Source organism: Scyliorhinus torazame, chromosome 5 (genome assembly GCF_047496885.1).
Source record: "Scyliorhinus torazame isolate Kashiwa2021f chromosome 5, sScyTor2.1, whole genome shotgun sequence".
NCBI lineage: Eukaryota > Metazoa > Chordata > Chondrichthyes > Carcharhiniformes > Scyliorhinidae > Scyliorhinus > Scyliorhinus torazame.
The window spans coordinates 173,751,996-173,760,495 of NC_092711.1; the positions used below are offsets into that span (position 1 = coordinate 173,751,996).

The window sequence follows — 8,500 nt, forward strand, 5'->3', positions numbered from 1 at the left end:
AAACCGGCCAGCGTGGAGGCCCCCGCCCGGGTCCCTTTCCCCTTGCCCGGCCCTAGGAAAGCCCAGAAATCCCATTTTAGCACACAAACCCCGCATATCCACCTACACCCCAAAGAACCCTCATTACGACTGAAAGTCCCATTTCTTCTCTTGTCCAAATATATACAACATTGGCTCCTTTAGCCCATACACCCGCACGCAGTGAAACAAAAAAGAAGAAAATACAGTCCTGAGGTTACATCGGCACATGGCCATTTCTCCGTTCTGCCACAGTCCTTCTGCCTTTGCAAACTCCTCCGCTGCTTCCGCCGTTCCAAAATAAAAGTCCTTGAGCTTGTAAGTCACCCTCAGCTTCGCTGAATATACAATGCCACACTGCACCTTGCCAATGTACAGTGCCCTCTTCACCCGATTGAAGGCAGCCCACCTCCTCGCCAGCTCCACCGTAAAGTCCTGGTATACACGTATACCAGCTCCAGCCCTCTGCACCACCCGCTTCTGCTTGGCCCAGCACAGGACCTTCTCCTTCACACTGTACCTACGGAAGCACAGAGTCACTACCCTTGGCAGCTCACTCGCCTTTGGTACAGGCCTCCACGACCGATGAGCCCGATCCAGTTCATATCGGGAGGGATCCTCCCCCTCCCCCAATAGTTTCGCCAGCATCGCGGCAAAATACTCAGTTGGCCTCGGTCCTTCAACTCCTTCGGGCAGCCCCACAATCCTCAAATTCTGTCGCCTGGATCTGTTTTCCAGGTCTTCTATTTTTCCTCGCAGATCCTTGTTAATGTCCATCACCTTCCGCATCTCCTTCCCCATCGAGGTAAGTTGATCACCGTGCTGCAATAATGTCTCCTCCACTTCCTTCAGCGCCTCCCCTTGCTCCCGCACCTCCGCCACTGCGCTCGCCATCGCCGTCGTCACCGGGGAAATCGCCTCCTCCACCAGCACACTCAAAACCTCTCTCATCTCCTTCCTCATTGTCTCCATGTATTTTGTAAACTGCCTTCATGTATTTTGTAAACTGCCTTTCGAATTCCGCAACCATCACCGTAGTTATTTCTTCAGCCGTAAGCAATACGGCCTCCCCTGGTGCTCCAGCCTCCATTTTCCTTGATGATCCCGCGGTGACCTTTCCACTCCCTGACGGACCTTCAGCTGTTTTCTTTACGGCCGGTTTTTTGCTCCCCCTCGACATTGTTCTTCACTGTGCCTTCACTGCCGCCTCTGTGCCTTCTCCCTGCTTTTGCCGCCTCCGTGGACCCTGGGACCGGGCTTAAAGCCCCGAAAATGCTGTTCCCGAATGGGAGCCCTCCATTGTGCGGCTGCCTCCCGCCCGCCGTCACCGGAAGTCCAAGAAGGTTTTAGTTTAGACAGCTATCATGATCCGAGAAGGCTTGGTGGGTCGAAGGGCCTGTTCCTGTGCTGTACTGTCCTTTGTTCTTTGTATGACGACAGACAATAGACAGGCAACCACTTGCATTTTATTTACGTAAAATATAGATTCCTTTAAGAAGCAAAAATTAAACAGCAAAATGAAGCTATCGTGGCTGACAAGAAAAGTTAAAGATTCCATTAGATCAATGAAGGAGACTCAAAGTGGCCCAAATAGTAGTTAGTCTGAGGATCGGGAACTTGTTTTAGAATTCAGCAAAGGACCAAGAAACTGATAAAGAGAAAATAGAATATGAGAGCAAACTGGGGAGAAACATAAAAACCAACTGGAAAAGCTCCTATCGGAATGTGAAAAGGAAAAGATTAGCAAAGACCAATGTGGGTCCATTCCAGGCAGAGACAGGAGAGTTTATAATGGGGAATAAGGAAATGGCAGAGAAACTAAACAATGTGTGTCTGTCTTCATGGAGGAAGACACAGAAATTGTCTCAAAAACACGAGAGAACCAAAGGACTAGTGATCACGAGGGACTGAAAGAGATAGTGGATGCATTGATTGTAATTTTCCAAAAATCCTTGGATTCTGGAGAAGTACCAGAGGATTGGAAAACTGCCAATGTGACAACCCCCCAAATCAAAGTGGGAGGAGGCAAAAACGAGACACTGTAGGACTATTGAAAAAAATGTTGGAATCAATTATTAGGAAGTAATAGCAGCACATTGAGAAAATCATAATCTAATCAAGCAGAGTCAGCATGGCTTTGTGAAAGGGAAACCGTGTCTGATAATTTATCAGAGTGTTTCGAGGAGTTTTCAACCAGAGTGGATAGAGGGGGACCAGTAGATATAATTTCATAGAATTTACAGTGCAGAAGGAGGCCATTCGGCCCATCGAGTCTGCACCGGCTCTTCGAAAGAGCACCCTACCCAAGGTCCACACCTCCACCCTATCCCCACAACCCGGAATCGAACCTGGGACCCTGAGCTGTGAAGCAATTGTGCGATCCACAATGCTACCATGCTGCCCCGGCTCTTGTGTTGTATTTAAACTTCCAGAAGGCCTTTGACAAGGTACCTCACAAAACGTTGTCATGAGATGAGAACCCATGGAGTTGGAGGTAGGATATTGGCTAATGAGCAGAAAACAGCGAGTGGGGATAAGGGGTTCTTTTTCAGGTTGGTGACCTGTAACCAGTGGGGTTCCACAGGGGTCAGTCCTGGGACCGCAACTGTGTACAATTTATATGAATGACTTGGAGGAAGGAAGTGAACGTACTGTGCCCAAATTTGCAGATGACACATAAATAGATGGAAAGGCAAGTTGCGAGGGGGATACAAACAGTTTGCAAAGAGATATTGAGAGGTTAAGCAAGTGGACAAAAGGTTGCCACATGGAGCATAATGTGGGAAAATGTGAAGTTCATTTTGGAAGGGAGAACAAAAGAACAGTATTATTTAAATGGAGAAAATCTGCAGAAAGCTGCAACACAAAGAGACTTGGGGGAACTTGTGCACGAAACACAGAAAGCTAGCAGACAGGTGCAGCAGGTAATCAGGAAGGCTAATGGAATGTTGGCCCTGATTCCAAGGGGGTTGGAGTATAAGAGTCGGGAAGTCTTGCTGCAGCTGTACAAGGTGCTGGTGACACCACATCTGGAAAACTGTGAGCAGTTTTGGTCCCCTTATTTAAGGAAAGATATTTTATTGGAGGAGGTTCAGTGAAGGTTCACGAGGATGGTCCCAGGTATGGGGGGATTGTCTTCGGGGCAAACGTTAAACAGGTTGGGACTCTACTCATTGGAATTTAGAAGAATGATAGGTGATCTCATTGAAACATACAGGATTCTGAAGGAGCTTCACAGGGTAAATGCTGAGAGGATGTTTCCCCTCACGGGAGAATCTAGGACCAGAGGGCATAGCCTCAGAATAAAGAGATGTCAATTTTAGACTGAGATGAGGAGGAATTTCTTCTGAGAGTCTTTGGAACTGAGAGTTGTGGGGACAGAGTCCTTGTATATATTTAAGGCTGAGATAGATTCTTTTTTCTTTTTGTTTGTTTTTTAAAATGTGAATTTAGAGTGCCCAATTCATTATTTTCCAATTAAGGGGCAATTTAGCGTGGCCAATCCACCTACCCTGCACATCTTTGGGTTGTGGGGGTGAAACGCACACAAACACGGGGAGAATGTGCAAACTCCACACGGACCGTGACCCAGAGCCGGGTTCGAACCTGGAACCTTGGCGGCGTGAGGCAGCAGTGCTAACCACTGCACCACCGTGTTGCCCAGCTGAGATAGATTCTTGATCAGTGAGGGAACCGAGGATTACGGGGAAAGGGCAGGAAAGTGAATGTGAGGAATGTTGGTTTCAGCCATGATCCTATTGAAATGTGGAGCAGGCTGGAAGGGCCGAATGGCCTATTCCTATTCCTTATGGTCTTAGTGTGGTCTTATTCCCACCTACCCCGATAAACTTTCACCCCCTTGATTTTCAGGAATCTATCCGGCTTTGCCTTAAAAATATTCAAAGACTCTGCTTCCACTGCCCTTTGAGGAAGAGAGTTCCAAAGACTCCCAACCCTCTGAGAGATAACGTTCTCCTCTGCCTTAAATGGGCAAGTTATTACTTTTGAAGTGACTCCAATTTCTAGATTCTCCCACAAGAGGAAACATCCTTTCCACATCCACCCTGTCAAGGTCCCTCAGCATCTTATACGGTTCAATCAAGTCTCCTAAACTCCATCGGGCACAAGCCCAACCTGTCCAATCATTCCTCATAAGACCAGCCTCCAATTCCAGGTATGAGTCCAGTAAACCTTCTCTGAACTGCTTCCAACACATTTACATCATACCTTAAATGAGAGTAATACTGTACACAGTGCTCCAGATGTGGTCTCGCCAATATAGTACATGGAACATATAGTGCAGAAGGAGGCCATTCAGCCCATCGAGTGCACCAACCCACTTAAGCGCTATCCCCGTAACCCAATAAGCCCTCCTAACCTTTTTGATCACTAAGGTCAATTTATCGTGGCCAACCACCTGACCTGCACACCTTTGGACTGAGAGGAAACCGGAGCACCTGGAGGAAACCCACGCAGACACGGGGAGAACGTGCAGACTCCACAGACAGTGATCCAGTGGGGAATCGATTCTCGGACCCTGGAGCTGTGATGCCACAGTGGTATCCACTTGTGCTACCATGTATAACTGAAGCATAACCTCCCTACTTTTGTATTCAATTCCCCTCACAATAAACAATAACATTCTATTAGCTTTCCTAATAACTTGCTGTACCTGTATACTCGCCTTTTGTGATTCATGCTCTTGGACTCCCAGATCCCTCTGAATCTCAGATCTCTGCAACCTCTCACCATTTAGATAATAAGCTTTTTTATTCTTCTGGCCAATATGGACAATTACACATTTTCCCACATTATTCTCCATTTGGCAGATCTTATTTCACTCATTTAACATCTACCTTTTTTCCTCCTTATGTCCTCTTCATAATTTACTTTCCTGCTTATCTTTGTATCATTGGAACATAGGAGCAGGAGTTGGCCATTCAGCCCGTCGAGCCTGCTCCGCCATTCAATACGATCATGGCTGATCATCCACTTCAATGGCTATTTCCCACACTGTCCCCATATCCCTTTGTGTTATTGGTATTTAGAAATCTGGCAGTCTCTGTTTTAAACACAATCAATGACTGAGCTCCCACAGCCCTCATGGGTAGAGAATTCCAAAGATTCACAACTTGTAGATCAAACCATTGCCCCGTCCTATTCCCATATCCCTGTCAGTTTATTTCCCTTAAAAGCCCATCCAATTTCCTTTGGGAAACATTCCATCATCTCGGCTTCTACCCGCATCGTAGGAAGTGGCTTCCAGATATTTCCCACTTTCTTCAAATGCAGAAGTGAGCACAGAAAGAGGCCATCCCGCTCATTGTTCCCATGCTAGCTCTTTGAATTAACTAATTAGTCCCATCGCCCGGCAAGTTTCTTTTCCTACAGAATCTGTCCAGTTCCCTTGTGAAAGTTATTGTTGAATTTCCTTCCTGCACCTTTATTAGGCAGTGAATCTCAACAACTCGTTCTGTTTTAAATATAATAATTTCACGATACGCTGAGTTTCGATTTTCACGGGATTTGAAATGGAGAGAAAGACATGGTTGTTGCACAAAATCAAGACTCAATCTTTATGAATGATCTTAGTGAGTGGGCAGAGTGTGAAATGTCCAGGTTTGTGGTGCCAAGATGCCAGTCTGGCAGTGCCAAGATGCACACGTCCCAGGGGCTGTGCCAGGGGGGCACCCTGCCCTAGCCCTGACCATTCGGGGGCCTCCATGGCCCGGGAACCCCTCGGGTACCATGATGCCCGGCCCATGTCTGTGTGGGGCCAATACTCATCGGCGTCCATGTGACCGACTGGGGAGTCGCTTAAATCAAGCTTTGCCTTTAGATAGGGGGTCCTTCCCGTTAACGGGATGGAGATTGGCCTTAATCCGGCCAGTGGGAATAGGTCGGTTAGATCGGAAACTGATTGGCGCTTGGTGCCCAGTTTCAGACTCTCCTGCGATCTAACTGGCGCACTTGGATTCGCGCCTTGCGCATCGTGGCCATTAGGTCGTGCCCTGATTCTCATTTGCTGTAAAAATGTCAAAGGTTAATTGCTGTGTATAAAGAAAGTGCAATGAGGATAAATGTACTGACAAGAGAGACCTTCAAACTCTGATTAGTCTCAACATTTGAAACTGTATGAATAAGGGATTGTATAGAATCAGATAAAGGGATAGTATGAAACAGTTCTATTGTATTCCTGTCTGAGATAATGAGAAGGTGGAGTCAGTAATTGGGGATCCAATTAAATTAATCTAGTGACCAAATTGACCAATTATCATGTTACAACAGACCCAACTCTGACGTGAGGTAATGGTCACTTTGGGGATAAAAGTAGAGGTTCTGAAGATCTTCCTTGCTGGCCAAGTACTGAAGACTCCCGAGGCCGAGTTCCAAAGAAATTACTGTCAAAGAAGGAGCCAGACTCCCGAGGCTGAATTCCACAAGAATTACTGTCAGAGAAGGAGCCAGAGAGGGTTACGCTTCTACAGACTGATCACCCACATGAAGTTGGAAAAGTCCATGTCTTAAAGTTGTTCAGTAAACATTTTCATTTAATAAACTTATTTTTAAATTTACTATCCAGAGAATTTTGATTTTGTCTTAATTGGTTAAAGTCTTGTCTGAACCAAAGTGAATTTATTAAATCGCAAGTTGGGTGTGGCTCAAATCAATTAAGTTCCAGATAACAAGATCAGATAACATAAACCTTCAATTAAAAAACTTACATGTCTATAGCGCCTTTCACAACCACAGAACGTCCCAAAGTGCTTTACAGCCAATGAAGTTCTTTTGAAGTGTAGTCACTGTTGTAATGTAGGAAGCGCAGCGGCCAATTTCCACACAGCAAGATCCCACACACCAAATGATAATGAGCAGATGATCTGGTTTTAGTGATGTTGATTGAGGGATAAATATTGACCGGGACACCGGGGATAACTCCCCTGCTCTTCTTCAAAATGCTGGCTGTGGGAACTTTTACATCCACCTGGGGGGGACGGGACAGGGCCTCAGTTTAACATCTTATTTGAAAGAAAGCTGTTCTGACAGTGCAGCACTCACTCAGTGCTGGGACCAGGAATGTTGGAACTGGTTTTTGTCCACAGGTCCCCAACTGGGTCTTAACCTTCTGATCCAGAGGTGATAGTGCTGCCCCCTGAGCCATGGCGGACACTAGTTAGAAAGGAAAAGTTATACTTTAAAACCCTCCACCCTTTGCCTCCGATACCTCAATCTAATAATTAAAAACCCAGTGTAAATAACATATATTTCACTGACAAATGTTGAAGTGTTGATTTTGAGCCACAGGTTTTAACTCACCACTTGTTCCTCGGGCACCTTTCTGTCTCTTGCTCATATCAATGACAGCCGGGCGACAGAGCTGAGGGATGAATTTAGCTGAGAATAACGGGGCCTGTGTCCCAGTTGGGAAACTGCCATGGGCGTCGCAGTAATAGAGAGACAGGAAGGTGTTGGAGGACTGACTGGGAAATGGGCCACCAACCAATTATTACAATCGGTCACTATTCCGATCCCAGACCAGACCCCAACAGTGGCTAGGATACTGGACCAAAACCCCAACATTTCAGTTTATTTGTGTGACTGTGCGGAAGGAATGATTCACTCCAGGAATGATCGCATGAAGAAATAGGGCTTGGTTATTTTTAAAATAAAACTTTATTGTGGCTACAATATTAAACTTTTTAACTTCACACCCAAAACAACAGCTTACAATTACCCATTTAAACATTACTACTTAATCTCCCATTAAACAACAGGAAAAGAAAGATACAGATCTCAATCTATCTCACTGTGGGAGAATTGTGGACCCAAAATTGAACTTCTCTCTCCAAATCTTTCTCCAAAAACTGCTCTCTATAATTTTGCAGTGAATCACACTCTAACCCCACGCTTTTAACCCTTAAATTGCCCAATACATTTATAATCAAATTTTCCTAAAATCTTCCAATCGTCACACCTCCCCCTTCAAAAAAAATGAACCAGCAATGTACGCAGATGGCTTTATTTTTCTAAAAACTTTTTAAATTTTAAACATTTCTTATGATTACATGCAATTTGTACTCTATAACATTTTACATTTTTCAACAGGCAAACATACACACGAGTGTAGTCCATTTTAGTCTTCGCACATGTCACAGTCGCGAGCATAAATTTACCCATTCCTAGATTTCCAAAGACCGGGGCGGCCTCCAAGATTACACAAGAAAAGCTTCAACAATTCACTGATATGTAGTTGCCTGGCTCTGACAGCAGAATTCTTCTCTTGATGGTCAGACAGGTTGCTATCGATGCTGCAGCATTCATCATCTATTCTTCACATTTATCATATGCTTTGTATTCTGTGTTTGTTGAGGATAGCCAAAAATAATTGGTAACAGATGCAGGTGAGATGTTTCCCCTGGTTGGAGAGTCTAGAACCAGGGGACACAATTTCAAAATAAGGGGGAAGCCATTTAGGACCAGT

At 45.3% G+C, this 8,500-nt stretch overlaps 1 protein-coding gene across 1 annotated transcript in view; it reads left to right on the forward strand.

Annotated features, from left to right (window-relative positions):
- Window positions 1-6,593, forward strand: part of LOC140418051 (uncharacterized) — an 80,364-nt gene extending 73,771 nt beyond the window's left edge. Inside the window, exon 4 of the mRNA XM_072501478.1 lies at window positions 6,307-6,593. The gene's annotated coding sequence lies outside the window, so the exon portion shown is untranslated. The remainder of the gene's footprint in view (window positions 1-6,306) is intronic.
- The last annotated feature ends 1,907 nt before the right edge of the window (window positions 6,594-8,500 follow it).